At 48.2% G+C, this 15579-nt stretch overlaps 1 long non-coding RNA gene across 1 annotated transcript; it reads right to left on the bottom strand.

The window, feature by feature from the left end:
- Positions 1-1104: 1104 nt before the first annotated feature.
- On the bottom strand, positions 1105-4951 carry LOC119246771 (uncharacterized). The gene is made up of 4 exons (XR_005125552.2): positions 4829-4951; positions 3159-4135; positions 1604-1841; positions 1105-1324 (listed from the first exon to the last, which is right to left on the bottom strand). It is a non-coding gene; the product is annotated as an uncharacterized LOC119246771 (long non-coding RNA).
- Between the last annotated feature and the right edge of the window lie 10628 nt (positions 4952-15579).

Raw genomic sequence — 15579 nt, 5'->3', positions numbered from 1 at the left:
GAGTCCACCCATAGCCCCAAAATAAAGATATGACCAAATCTTTGAATAAAGGCATTAACCAAGGAACTGTGATCCTATGTTTCTGCTTCAACATGCCACTTAGAAAAACAGCTGCAAAAACACCACTATTAGGGCAACAAAAAGAGATCAACCTGCTAGAAGACAGCAAGTTTAGGAAACCTATTTCAACTGTATTCATAGCATTAGGACTCCCAGTATTTAATAATAAAGGGTTCTAGATCAACAAAGACAATAATAACTAAAGTTTGAAGTGTTTTTATGAAGCTACAGTGGAGCTGGGGGTGGGATTATCTTCACTAAAACATGCACAAGTTTGCAAACGCTGCTGGTGAGAGAATTCAATATGTCCATGTGACTCCAACGGAAGCAATGGAAGGTCCACAGATAAGGACAGTAGCACGGAATCCACTTTCTGAAAGAGTAAAGCAGTAGATTTAGAAGAGATATTTCTACTATATTAATGGTTAGGATTCAAATTTTCAAAAAGTAGAACTTATATATCAATGAAATCAATACAAAGTCATTCACTGGGTATCTGAATATGACACCTTGATCAACTTAGTGTATACAAACCCAGTATATCTGAGACTAGGAATAATTTCATGGAGGCGTCACCAACTCATTTGGGGAAGGCCATTCCCATCCCCCCACCAAGGAAAACTGCAATGCAGTTCTCCAAAACAATGGGAGTGATGCTGAGCAGTTAAAGCTAATGATGTCCATTAGAATTATCTTTCTCTCTATTTACTGAAAACCAACCTGCTTAAACTGAACTATCCAACTGAGTAATTAGCTGAATGTCCAGTTTGCAAAAGCCTACAATGAAAAATTACCAAGTATCCTAAAACCAATGACCAATTATAAAAGCTTACCAAAGATGGTTAAATGTTAATGTCTATTATCAATGTTGGAAGAGAAAAAAAATGAATATTATATTAAGTATAGTCAAAACACAGTTTTGATAACAATAATCAAAAGACCCCAAATCTATAATAGTTGTAACTATGTAGTATTCCGGAAATGCTATAATTTTGTTTAGTGCAAAAAATATATATATATATATATTGGAGGGCCTCCCTGGTGGCGTAGGCGGTTGAGCGCTGCACTGTGAAGCTGTCCGCGGCCTCTGCAGCACAGGTTCGATCCTGGACGGCTGGCGAGAATCCCACGCCGCGAAGTAGACCTCTCCTGTCGCGCCCGCTGCTCCCCTCAGCAGTGTATTTCGTCAGTCTGGTGTTCTGTTCCCCGCTCTGTCTCCGGTGAATCCTCTCCCTCTCCCACGCCTCTGGCCTGTATCCCTGTTCTTTTATAAAAATAAATGAATCTTTAAACAAATATATTGGAAACACATTCATTTTGCAGAAAGTTTCAAAGGTTTGCAGAAGTAATTTAAGAGATTTAACAATCACTCTTAATAGGCATATTCATTTCTTTTACATATTGTTATGTCAGATATTAGAATGATATATAATATATAAATATATAAACACATTTTAACAGTTTATATATAAATTATAATTATGTATTTATATTTTTTTTGGTTATACGATCAATTTATTAAGTAAATGACAAATTTATTTACTTAAAAAATACATGGTAGTGGGGCCTTCCCTGGTGGCGCAAGCAGTTGAGCGCAGTGCTGTGAAGCTGTCCGCAGCCTCTGCAACGTGGTTTCGATCCCGGCTGGATGGCGAGAATCCCACATGGCGCAGCAGACCTCTCCTGTCTCACCCGCTGCTCCCCTCAGCAGTGTATTTCAGTCAGTCTGGTGTTCTGTTCCCCGCTCTGTCTCTGGTGAATCCTCTCACCTTCCAGCGCATCTGCATGAATAAATAAATCTTAAAAAAAAATTCATGGTGGTAAACTAGTTGTCATTGAAAATTCCATCAATACTTTGCTTTTGCTTGAATTTGAAGTATCTTATTTAACTTTAATTAAAAGAAAACAAAGGGTGAGATTTCTGCTTTTCTGGCACTCCTGACCATAGGTGCTCAGATCACATCATCAAGAATCTCAGGCTCTGGATTTATCTATATTGGTTCATTCTCAGATGATCTCCCTTCAAATAGTAAACATCAATGTTACGAGTGTAACCCAAAGGACATAACCTATGTACTTGTTAGATATGCAAAACCCCAGCACCCTCCACCCCCACATGCAGATGTACTGAATCAGAAACTCTTGGGGTTAGAGGAGGGGTTATATCAATTTGAGGTTCAACAAGTCATTTTTTAACATTTGAGGTCTACCATAAATGCCTGTGGGATAATACTTAACGTGCTTTTGACATGAGAGGATCCACTTTTGACTACTGAAGTTTTGGAGCCTCCAGAGCAGTCAATATCACTTTGTTCTATCATTCTATGAAGCTGAAGTGTGCATGAGACACCACCACATGTTAATTCCTTCAGCCATCTCTAATTCTGTCTTCTCCTTGTTATTATCAGAGATTTTAATAATGGATAAGCTCCACTGTTACCTTTTACCAATCATGCTAACAGACAACTTTGGACTAGTAGTAGACTTTCTCAGGGGGCTTCTTTTTTTTGAGAGGTTTGAAAATAAGTTTACTGTTGAGCTGGCCTTGGTGGGGGAAACCTTTCTGAAGCTCTATATACTTGGCTAGAAAAGAGGGCAAAGCAATCATTCTCCTTTTCTGGTGAGTTTGGAGAAAAAGCCTATCATTGTGATTCCTAAAAGAGGAATGGCAAATTTGAGGACAGGACAGTGCTAATAGCCTCTAAGACAGAGATACAATCATTCATTCCCATTGTTTTCCTTCCTGTTTCACTGACAGACCTAATGCACTGTAAAAACTGAAGGTTTAGTACATACTGCTTAACATATTTCTATATTGTGAACTGATTATGACAAAAGTTAATTTAATCTCACACATTCCCCTTTCAAATGGTGGTCTTTCAAGCTCCATTAGTGGTTATCACAGTTTATTGCTTGAACCAGCATTTGACCACCACCTGCGAGCTTGAAAAAGTTCTAAACCCCAAACCCCAACTCACAGATTCTGAATCACGATCTCTGGGAGGAGAAGAGGGTGTCCAGCATCCCATTTCCATGAGCAAGATGCATGTTAATATGTTTGAGAAACCATCCAAAACTCCACATGAGACAACACTTACTGAGCAGTTTAGAATCCAGAGGACCTTCAGGCAGTGTCACTTCTTCCCACCACTCTGAGAGCCAGATGTGGGCCCATAGACACAGGCACAAATGGGGGTCGTGCAACTCTTTCTAGCCATGTGACGCCCTGGTTGTTTTCAAAATAAAACATTAGAAAGGGAAGATTTCCAATGCAAACTTGGGTCTCACCTTCAGTCAGAGATCTATGGACTAGTGGGATTTATGGAGAGACATCTTTTTTTTAAAGAAGTCAAAAGGTGCTAAGAGTGGCTGCAGTGAGTACAGTGCTAAGGAACCCTAATGGGGCAAGTTTCTGAGGTCTCTGGCACTTGCTTCAAAATAGGGAAAACCGGAGTATCTCTCTCTGTTATGAGGTGAGAAAATGTCTCTTTAAGAAGCTACCTCAGAAGATTCTCTCTTCTTTTCCACTTCAACTATTTCACATCTCTGAAGTAGGGATGAGTACATTCGTGAGGACTAGTTTGATGATGGTTATGGGCAAAATCCAACACCTCACTACAGAGGGGTACCTGGCACTTCTGGTTCTGGCTTTGGAATCTGAGGCCAAACTCTCCTATAACAGGAGCTGTTGTTTTCAACATCCAGAGACATGTAGGCTCAGGGAAATTCCTACCCATACCAATTCTTGCAGAACACTTGCATTCTTACCACAATTGGTGAATTTTCATATCTTGCCTGAGAGATACAGACATACCTGGAATTTACACAAAGCAGCAGAGGATATAAACTTCTATGGCTTCAGATTTACCACAGAAGACAATGACCTGCTCAGAGAACATGGTGAGTAGCTCTACCAGTGCAAAACTCATCCTCACAGTGGTTACGGGCACAGGTGTGGCCTGCATTGACTAAGTTTCAATGGGAGTGCTACTGATTACTTATCTTATGGACTGCGGAAACTTCTGGTATTTCTGACTCCATGAATAGTATTTCAATTCCTTCTCGTCCAGGAGTACTGAAATAAGATGACAAAGAAACACTCAATGTAATTTATGGATTTACAATACACATTGCATGAATTAATATGTACATGTTGTTTATGTCTATAATGCATTCTTTGTCCCTTCAATTTTTTATGTTAATACTGTCTACATAAATTACACAAAAATACGAGAGTATACCATTTTGGCCTCATTGAAACAAGGCTCACAGATCATGGAATCCCTAGGCTCCCATATTCTTTGTTTTCTTAATCTGTGCTAATTGAAAATAAAAGAATACAAAACACTGAAACTTTAAGGTATAAATCATGCTCATCTGATATATACAAATATAAACATATTTGTGCCTTCATTTACAGACATATATACAGACACACAAACACACATACGTGTGTGTGTATAGTGAACTGATCACCACAATATCTCCTCAGCATCCACTGTGATGGTTTGATACACACATTATGCCCCATTCACATGGTGGTGTCCAATAATCCATAAAATATTATCACAGAGTTACCTGAGAGTTTACCCAGAGTAGCTTCACAATCACATATGCACAAGTGAAAACAACAAACTCTTAAGCCACATCTCACATATTTGAAATCATCCTTTGCAAGTAGAGGAGGTGGTTCACCAAAGCCATAGCACAAGCAGGATGCATGCCAATGTTTAAACAGCAACAAATACTAACATTAGAAAGCACTTACGGGGCTTCCCCGGTTGCGCAGCAGTTGAGCACTGGGTTGCGAAGCTGCCCGCAGCCTCTGCAGCGTCGGTTCGATCCCCGGCTGCTCCCCGGCCACCGGAGGAGGGTCCCACATGGCGCGCAGACCTCTCCTGCCGCCCGCTGCTCCCCTCAGCAGTGTACTTTGGTCCTTCTGCCTGCTCTGCTCCCCGCTCTGGCTCTGGTGAATTCTCTCACCTTCCCGTGCTTCTGACTGTACCCAGTGCTTGTATAAACAAAAAACAAACAAACAAATAAATAAATAAAACATGCCTCTATTAAAAAAAAAAAAAGAAAGAAAGCACTTACTGAGCTCCTTTAAATCCAGAAAAATGTCTACTGATCCTGAAGTTTCCGAGACCCCCGACAAACCAGTATCATTTCTTCCACCATTCCAGGAAAAATGAGTGTCCGTGAAAAAAATTGACAGATATCTCACTCCTGCAGCTTTCTCTGGTCTTGTGGCCTACTGGCAATTCTCAAAAAATTGTCAGCAGTGAATTCATCTTCAGTGTTCACAGAATCCAAACTAGAATCCAAACTATCAAGCAGAGACTTCACCGTGGATTTTCACAGAGAGCCTCCTTCAGTGGAAGGAAAGCAGACAACTTGCTGTATCTGCAATGAGCACAGCACAGAGGAAATGCCCAGTGCATTTCACTGGGACATATATTTGAAGCCTCTAATAGCAGGCTAGAAGCAAGGAGAAAGCAGACTTTGTGCCCCACAGAAGAGGCTCTAGGAAAAACTGAATCTAGAGCAGTTGAAAAGTCTCTCTAAAATTTTCCACTGTAGCTCTTCTAAGTCTGACACTGAAATGAAGGCAAATTCTGCAGAGCCATTTGGGTCAGGTTTCTTATAGGAAATCCAGGGACCTCACTGTAGAGAGGAGGCAGGGTACACTGACCATCTAGTTTGGAAAGGGAGAACTAGGGGCCAAAGGAAGCCAGGAGAGAAAACTCGGCTTTCCAAATACCAAAATCGCCCAACTATGGGCGATACATACTACATCACTATACTTGGATGAATTCTTTCTTGCTAGCTCAGTGCACATGAAATCCCTACAGAAGGGATGGAGACAAACTTGAAATTTGCACAAATCAGTCGTAGCCCCACATGTCTTGACCGCACATTGATCATGGAGAAAAGGTTGGCCCGCCTACGTTCTGGAATCAACATGGTGGGTAGAACAGTTCCTTCCTCATCCAGGTCGGCAGGGTTGGCAACATGAGGACGTGCCGAGAGGGCACAAGTCCAGATTTGCTGCTCTGTCCAGACTTGTGAACAACTGGTCCTTGAAGAGAAAACATTAGCACAGGATCGTGTCGAAGGTGAAGATGGCTGCCCACCAGTGGATTTTCTGGAGACACGTCTCTTCCTTAAACTTTGAAGGCCATCAGTGTGCCTACAACAAGCTAGCTCTGGAAGCTCAATGGAGACACATTAAGAAGTCCCTCTGAACACAGCACTTGCAATCAGGGAAAACAGTCGCACTGCCCATCTGAGGCAAGGTAACAACCACACAGAAGACCAGGGTCATCTAGAACCCCCAGGAGTAGGTGCAGTCCCAGAGACACATGAGCCCCATGCACATTCAAGAGGACTAGGTCCTACTTTTTCCAGCTTCCATGAAGATAGCTTCTACTTAGCCTTGAAATGCATGACCTTGCAAAGGGTTCAGACCACTCTGTGAGCAGAGCACGCAGTGTTCAGCAGAGGCAATGGGGAAAAACTGTGAAACCCCTGCCTTCTGCTACAAGCTAGGGGAAGATAACTCTGTGCCTCTCGAAAGACTAGAGTGAAAAAATTAGCCTACTCCAGTTCAAAAGGCTGCAATATCCCACTTCACCATGTGGAAGTCAATAGGTTGAGAGGGAAGGGAAGGGAAGGTATGCACAGGTCCCAGGGCCAGGCTCTCGAAGGGACATCGCAGACCTGCTCTGTACAAGAGGAAGCAGGGTATGTGGCCATTCTGATCTGGTACTTGGGGGCAGGACCAGGAGCTGCTACGAGAGGAGCAGGTTTCTTCCATACCCCGAACAAGGGCGTTGGCCAAGGCGCATCCCAGCCTCTGGGTGTTCTCAGCACGCATTCATTCATGGCCGCGTGGGACTTTTGACGTCTCTGGCAGGTGGGTCAGAGACAAAGCCGATTTTTCCACCAAGCACTCCTGACCGCGCACTGCTATGGCTGAAGAGTTGCTATGAAGAGGTTGGCCTGCCCGGGACTCGGAATCACACTTATGGGGAGAGCGGCTCCTGCCTCAACCACTTAGGCAGGGCAGGCAGGAGGCCTGCTGACCTTGGGACCAACCACTGCTGTTCATTCAGGTGCTCCTCTGGGCTGTTGCCTGAGGAATCCCTTTTCCTTTCTGTCCCTCAGGTCCTCAACCCATGGCAGGGAGAAGTATGTCCACAGGCAATCTCCGTGACCCTGGAATGAGATGACAGAAGCAGCGTTCATCCGCGCCCTGCAACACCACCAATGGCGACCACTCCCAAGGGGTCCTCTCCCATTACTCCACCCATCCTGGAGGTGGCCCCTGATGTGTGCGCATGGGGCACATGTGCCAGCACATGTTTTTCAACTTCTGTGTGACGATTTCCCTCATGAGTGCCCAACAATATAACGTGGCTGCTGCGCTGGCGTTTGTAAAACGTGGCTCACTTCAGGAAAGTACCCTGACTCGCTTGCATTTCGGGGTTCTTTTTTGTTTTACCATGCCATCTTAAGGCGAATGTTCCTGGAGGCAAAGCCATGGGTAGCTCCAGACAGAGAAGGCAGTGACTAGACACCGGCCTGGTCCCCAAAATGAGTACGATAGTGTTCCCTTCACCCCTGCTGGCAATACCCTCATGGGCCTAGTCCTCAAATGCTGGCCTCTCATGCCCTGTCTCCTGGACTCACGGGGTGGTCCTGACCAGCCTCTGCCCACCACCTTGTTCCAGGTGTTAAATTCTCACCAAGCTCACCCGATGGGACTCAACAACTCTGGCAGGAGAGGAAAGGAGGGTCGGGGTCGGGGGGTGTTGGAGGGGTGCTGCGTGTGGGTGCGGCCATACTAAGTCCACAAGGAGGAACACTCCAGTGTTGGTTAACCGCCAAACTCCCCAGAGGGTCATACTCACAGCACTTGTGGAGTCCACAGGGTCTTCCACACTTAGTTCTTTGTGAAACTCCTGAGCTGTCAGTGTCACTTCTTTGCCTCACACTAAGGCTGGACCTGGAGTCCCAGCCTGGGCTCACATCCGCATCCTGCTGCTCTGTCTTTTTATGTGTGCGCCTGGTCTGTGCACAGAAAACATTAGCACACGATCCTCTCCAGGGTGAAAATGGCTGTCTAACTCAACTGAGGTATGGCCATGAGCTGAAATTCTGAAGATATTCTCTTTTTACAAGTCGGAAGGCATCACAGTACCTGCAACAAGGCTAGTTTGGAAGAACTCTGAGGAGACATTTGCGAAGCCCCTCTGTACACCGCTGTTGTATTCAGAGAGAAGAGTCATTCTGCACATATGAGCCACTCTGCTCAACACTGCACGCTCTGCAGACAGACAGTGGCCCGATGTTTAGCAAGGGGAAACACTTCAAGTTTAAGTATCGAATATCTCTGCAATGGAGACTAGAAAAAGCAGGACCTTAGAAGCATAAATATGGCTGTCCAACTCTTACTGTTATCTGCCAATCAATTGATTTTCTGGAAACACTCTCTTCTTTACAATTTGGAAGGCATCAGAGAGCCTGCAACGAGGATAGCTTGGAGGAACTCAGAGAAGATATTTGCGAAGCCCCTCTGACACTGCTGTTGCATTCAGAGAGAAGAGTCGCTCTGCCCTCTGAGGCCAGGTAAGGCTTGTTTCAATCAACTCAAAATACCTTCCCTTGCTTTTCACCCATAACTCCGTCAGGTCCCCGAGTGGAGACACAGGATGTACGTGCCCAAGCAGGTGCAGGCCGGTCCCTGGCAAACAGTCAGGACCTCACTTTGAGGCAAGGGGTTCCTGGCCTTGCGGAATGCTGGCCCTGGCCTCCTAAGAACGGAGTTGAGCCTTGGCTCTGCAACCACCGAGCCTTGAGTCTTGGACCCTTCCCCAAAGACATGAAGAATCAGGGCAGACTCTGCATTTTAAGTGTCCCCTCGAGTGATAGGAAGTACATGGCCAGGTATGTGGAGCAGTTGTGGCTGCATACTGCTGTGGACAGGAGAACCACGCACAAGAGCAGGGCCTCTCCGAATCCCTGGGGAGTACTTGAAGCCGCTGTGACACCTGGGTGCCATGCACATCAACAGCACGCTTCTAAGGTCCTGCTTTCACTAGGCTCCGTGCAGAGATACCCGATACTTAAACAGGAAGCGCTTCCCCTTGCAAAGGGTTCAGGCCACTCTGTGTCTGCAGAGCGCCCAGTGTTGAGCAGCGGCACTGTGGAACGTTTTTGAAGCCCCTGCCATTGGGCTGCAGCTCAGGTAAAGCCAAATTTGTGCCTGAAAGACTGAGCCTAGTCCAGCTCAAAAGACTCTGCAATGTCCCACCACGGCATGAGGAATCTCTGGGCTGAGAGGAAAGGTAAGGGATGCACCAGCCCCTGGGCCAGGCTCTCGAAGGGACATCACAGGCCTTCTCTGTACAAGAGGAAGAGGGGTATGTGGTCTTCTTGATCTGGAGCTTGGGGACAGGGCCAGGAGCTGCTACAAGAAGAGCATGTTTCTTCCATGCCCGGATCAAGGATGCTGGCCAGGGTGCAGCCCACCCTCGGAGTTGCCCTCAGCTCACTTTCACTCTTGGCCGATGGGGACATTTGACATCTCTGGCAGGTGGGACAGGAACAAAGGCAATATTTCCACCAAGCAGGTGTGGCTGTACAATGCTGCGGCCACAGTTTCATCATGGAAAAGAGGTTGGCCTGCCCGGGACTTGAAATCGCACATACGGGGAGAGCGGCTCTTGGCTCAACCTCTTAGGCAGGGCAGTCGAGAATCCTGCTGACCACGGGTCCATCCAGAACACAGGTGCTCATCTGGGCAGTGGCCTGAGGAAACCCTTTTCCTTTGTCATCAGGTCCTCAAACCATGACGGGGAGAAGTATGTCCACAGGCAATCTCCATGACCCTGGAATGAGATGACAGAAGCGGTGTTCATCCGAACTCTGCACCTCCACCAATGAGACCACTCCCAAGGGGTCCTCTCCCATTACTCCACCCATCCTGGAGGTGGCCCGTGATGTGTGCACATGGGGCACATGTGCCAGCAGCCTTGTTTTTCAACTTCTGTATGACAATTTCCCATATGAGTACCCAACAATACAACATGACTGGTGCACTGGCATTCCTAAAACGAGGCTCAGTTCAAGAAAATACCTGAGTTACATGTGTTTCTGGGTTCTTTTTTGTTTTACTGTGCCATCATAAGGCAAATGTGCTGGAGGTAAAGTCCTGGGTACCTCAAATTCAGAAAAGGCAAGGAGGGGACACCTGCCTGGCCCCCAAAATGATTAGCCTAGTGTTCACTTCACCCCTGCTGCCAATATCCACACGGGAAGACTCCTCAAATGCTGGCCTCTCATGCCCTGGCGCCTGGACTCAGAGGGTGGTCCCGACCAGCCTCTGCCAACCACCTTGGTCCAGGTGTAAAATTCTCACCAAGCTCACCCGGTGGGACCCAACAACTCTGGCAGGAGAGGGAAGGAAGGTCGGGGCCTGTGGGTATTGGAGGGGTACTGTGTGTGGGAGGGGCCATACCACCTCTCCAGGGTTGGGTAATCGGCAAACTCCCCGGAGGGCCATACTCACTGATCTGTTGTGGGGTCCACAGGTCTTCCACTCTGAGTTCTCTGTGAAACTCCTGAGCTGTCAGTGTCACTCCTTTGCCTCACGCTGAGACCTGGACCCGGAGCCCCAGCCTGGGCTCACATCCGCATCCTGATGCTCCGTCTTTGTACGTGTGCGCCTGGTCTGTGCACAGGAAATATTAGACACCCTCCTTTCCAAGGTGAATATGGCTGTCTAACTCAGACTGGGTTTGCCCTCCAGTTCATTCTCTGGAGACACTCTCTTCGTCACTTTGGAAGTCATCAGAGTATCTCCAAAGAGGCTAGCTTGGAGGAACTCAGAGAAGACATTTGCAAAGACCCTCTGAACACTGCTGATCATTCAGAGAAAAGAGTCAATGTGCCCCTATGAAGGCAGGTAATGCTGGTTTCAATCAACTCAATATATCCTCCCCTGCTTTTCGCCCATTACTCCTTCTAGTCCCCGAGTAGAGACACAGCATGTACGTGTCCTACCATGTGCAGGCAGGTCCCATGGAAACATTCAGCACCTCATTTTGAGGCAGGTGGGGAATGGCCTTTCGGCATGCTGGCCTTGGCCTCCTAAGAATGGAGTTGAGCTTTGGCTCTGCACCCCAAAGCCATATATCTCCACCCCATTTGCAAAGACAGGAGGAACGAGGCAGACTGCATTTTACACTGTCCCCTTGAGAGGTAGGAAATACATGGCCAGGTCTGAGGCACAGTCGTGGCTGTATACTGCTGTGGACAGGAGAACCACGCTCAAGACCGGGGCTCTCTCTGGACCCCTGGGGAGCACCTGAAGCTGCTGTGAAACCTGGGTCCCAATGGACATCACCAGCACACCTCTGAGATCTTGTATTTTCTAGCCAACATGGAGAGATAATCGATACTTATAATTGAAGCACTTCCTCTTGCAAAGGGTTCAGGCCACTCTGTGTCTGCAGAGCGCCCAGTGGTGAGCAGCGGCACTTTGGAACACCTTTGAAGCCCCTGCCATTGGGCTGCAGCTTAGGAAAAGCCAAATTTGTGCCTGAAATTTGTGCCCAGTCCAACTCAAAAGACTCTGCAATGTCCCACCTTGGAACGAGGAATCTCTGAACTGAGAAGGAAGGTGAGGGATGCACTGGCCCCTGAGCCAGGTTCTCAAAGGGACATCACAGGCCTCCTCTGCACAGAGGAAGAGGGGTATGTGGCCTTTTTGATCTGGAACTTGGGGACAGGCCCAGGAGTCGTTATGAGAGGAGCAGGTCTCTTCCATACCACTAACAAGGGCGTGGGCCAGGGTGCATGCCTCCCTCGAGCTGCCCTCAGCACGCATTGATTCATGGCCGTGGGGGACATTTGACATCTATGACTGGTGGGTCAGAGACAAAGGCAGTATTTCCACCAGGAAAGCGTGGTCGCTCATTGCTGTGGCTGCAGATTCATCATGGAGAAGAGGTTGCCTGCCTGGGATTCGGAAGTATATGTACAGGGAGAGCGGCTCCTGCCTCAACCTCTTAGGCAGGGCAGGCGTGAGGCCTGCTGACCTCGGGTCTAACCAGAACACAGGATTCCTCTGGGCTGTCGCTTCAGGAATCCTTCTCCTTTCTGTCATCAGGTCCTCAGCCCCTGACAGGGTGAAGGACCTTCACAGGCAATCTCCGTGATCCTGGAATGAGATGACAGAAGAAGCGGTCATTCACTCCCTGCACCACCACCAATGGAGACCACTCCCAAGGGGTCCTCTCCCATTTCCCCACCCATCCTGGAAGCGGCACCTGCTATGTGCACATGGGGCACATGTGCCAGTAACCTTGTTTTTCAATTTCTGTGTGACGATTTCCCTCAAGAGTACCCAAAAATATAACGTGGCTGCTGTGCTGGTGTTCCTAAAATGAGGCTCAGTTCAGGAAAACACCTACCCCCTTTCCTTTCTGGGGTCTTTTTTGTTTTACTGTATCATTAAAGTGAATGTGACTGGAGGAAAAGTCCTGGTTAGCTTAAAGAGAGAAGGCAGTAACAGGACACCTGCCTGGCCTGCAAAATGAGTAGCACGGTATTCACTTCACCCATGCTGTAAGAATCTTCATGGGCGTAGTCCTCAAATTCTGGCCTCACATGCCCTGTGGCCTGGATTCAGAGAGTGGTGTTGCACAGTCTCCACCCACCACCCAGTTCCAGGTGTAAAATTCTCACCAAGCTCACAAGGTGGGACCAAACAATTCTGGCAGACGAGGGAAGGAGTATCAGGGCCAAAGGGTGTAGGAGGGGTGCTATGTGAATGTGGGCCATGCCATGTCTACAGGGGGGAACACTCCAGGGTTCAGTAATCAGCAGACTCCCTGGTGCATCATACTCACTGAGCTCTTGTGGAGTCCACAGGTATTCCACTCTGAGTTCTCTGTGAAACTCCTGAGCCATCAGGGTCACTTCTTTGCCTCATGCTGAGACCTGGACTTGGAGCCCCATCGTGGGACACATCAGCGTTCTGTTGATCTGTCTTTGTATATGTGCACCTAGTCTGTACATAGAAAACATTAGCACACGATCCTCTCTAAGGAGAATATGGCTGTCTAAGACTCTGGTATGTCCACGAGCTGATTTTCTACAGGCAACTCTCTTCTTTACATCCAGAAGGCATCAGAGTGCCTGCAACGAGGCTAGCTTGGACGTCTTCGGTAGAGACATTTGTGAGGCCCCTCTCAACACTGCTGTAGCATTTCGAGAGAAGTCACTCTGCCCATTTGAGGTACTCTGCTCAACACTGCGCGCTCTGCAGACACAGAGTGGCCTGAACCCTTTGCAAGGTGAAGCACTTCAAATTTAAGTATCGGGTATCTCTGCAATGGAGACTCCAGTAAGACTTTAGAAGCATGAGTCTGGCTGTCTAACTCATGCTGTTTTTCTGGAGAAACTCTCATCTTTACAACATGGAAGGCATCAGAGTGCCTGCAATGAGGCTAGCTTGGAGGAACTCGGAGAAGATAGCTGTGAAGCCGTCTGAACACTGCTGTTGCATTCAGAGACAAGAGTCACTCTGCCCATATGAGGCCAAGTAAACCTGTTTCAGTCAACTCAAAATATCCTCCCTTGCTTTTCGCCTGTTACTCCTTCTAGTCCCGAGTGGAGACACAGGTTGTATGTGCCCAACCAGATGCAGGGCAGTCTGGTACAAAAAGTCAGCCCGTCTCTTTGAGGCAGGTGGGGCCTGGACTTTCGGCATGCTGGCCCTGGCTTACTAACAGCAGACTTGAGCCTTGGCTCTGCAACCCCCGAGTCTTGTGCCTCGCCCCCTTCCCCAAAGACAGGAGGAATCAGGGCAGACTCGGCATTTTAAGTGTCCCCTCGAGTGATAGGAAGTACATGGCCAGGTCTGTGGAGCAGTTGTGGCTGCATACTGCTGTGGACAGGAGAACCACGCACAAGAGCAGGGCCCTCTCCGAACCCCTGGGGAGTACCTGAAGCCGCTGTGACACCTGGGTCCCATGCATGTCAACAGCACGCTTCTAAGGTCCTGCTTTCCCTAGGCTCCATGCAGAGATGCCCAATAATTAAAACTGAAGCAGTCCCCTTGCAAAGGTTCAGGCCACGCGGTGTCTGCAGAGCGCCCAGTGTTGAGCAGCAGCACTGCGGAACGACTTTGAAGCCTCTGCCGTCGTGCTGCAGCTTAGGAAAAGCCAAATTTGTGCCTGAAATTTGTAGCGAGTCCAGCTCAAAAGACTCTGCAATGTCCCACCTCGGCTTGAGGAATCTCTGGGCTGAGAGGGAAGGTAAGGGATGCACCAGCCCCTGGGCCAGTCTCTTGAAGGTACATCGCCGGCCTCCTCTGTACAGAGGAAGAGGGGTACGTGGCCTTTTTGATCTGGAATAGGGACAGGGCCAGGAGCCTCTATGAGAGGAGCAGGTTTCTTCCATACCCCAAACAGGGGCGTGGGCCAGGGCGCATTCCTCCATCGGAGCTGTCCTCAGAATGCATTCTTTCATGCCATACTGGACATTTGAAGTCTCTGGCTCGTGGGTAAGAGACAAAGGCAGTATTTCCACCAGGTGAGGCCACGCATTGCTATGGCCATAGATTCATCATGGAGGAGAGGTTGGCTTGCCTGGGACTCGGAAGTGCATGTACAGGGAGAGCAGCTCTTGCCTCAACCTCTCAGGAAGGGCAGGCATGAGGCCTGCTGACATCGGGATCAACCAGAACACAGGGTTCCTCTGGGCTGTCACTTCAGGAACCTTTTCCTTTCTGTCATCAGGTCCTCAAGCCCTGCTGGGGAGAAGTATGTCCACAGGCAATTTCCGTGACCCTGGAATGAGATGACAGAAGTGTTCATTCACTCCCTGCACTACCACCAATGGAGACCACTCCTAAGGGGTCCTCTCCATAACTCCATCCATCCTGGAGGTGGCCTGTGATGTGTGCACATGGGGCACATGTGCCAGTAACCTTGTTTTTCAACTTCTGTGTGACGATTTCCCTCAAGAGTGCCCAACAATGTAACGTGACTGCTGCGTTGGTGTTCCTAAAAAGAGGCTCAGTTCAGGAAAATACCTGAGTTGCTTGAGTTTGTGAGTTCTTTTTTGTTTTACTGTGCCATCTTAAGGCAAATGTGCCTGAGTCAAAGCCCTAGGTACCTCAAATGCAGAGAAGGCAGTGAGGGTACACCTGCCTGGCCCCCAAAATGAATAGCCTAGCGTTCACTTCACCCCTGCTGGCAATATCCTCACGGGAAGACTCCTCAAATGCTGGCCTCTCATGCCCTGATGCCTGGACTCAGAGGGTGGTCCCACCCAGCCTCTGCCCACCACCTTGGTCCAGGTGTAAAATTCTCACCAAGCTCACCCGGGGGACCCAACAACTCTGGCAGGAGAGGGCAGGAGGGTCAGGGCCTGTGCGTGTTGGAGGGGTGCTGCGTGTGGGTGGGGTCATGCCACCTCTGCAAGCGGGAACAACCAGGGTTGGGT

This window comes from Talpa occidentalis, unplaced genomic scaffold, assembly GCF_014898055.3.
Source record: "Talpa occidentalis isolate TD23 unplaced genomic scaffold, MPIMG_talOcc4v2.1 talOcc4.15, whole genome shotgun sequence".
NCBI classification, from domain to species: Eukaryota; Metazoa; Chordata; class Mammalia; order Eulipotyphla; family Talpidae; genus Talpa; species Talpa occidentalis.
This window is presented reverse-complemented; position numbering and strand designations above follow the sequence as displayed.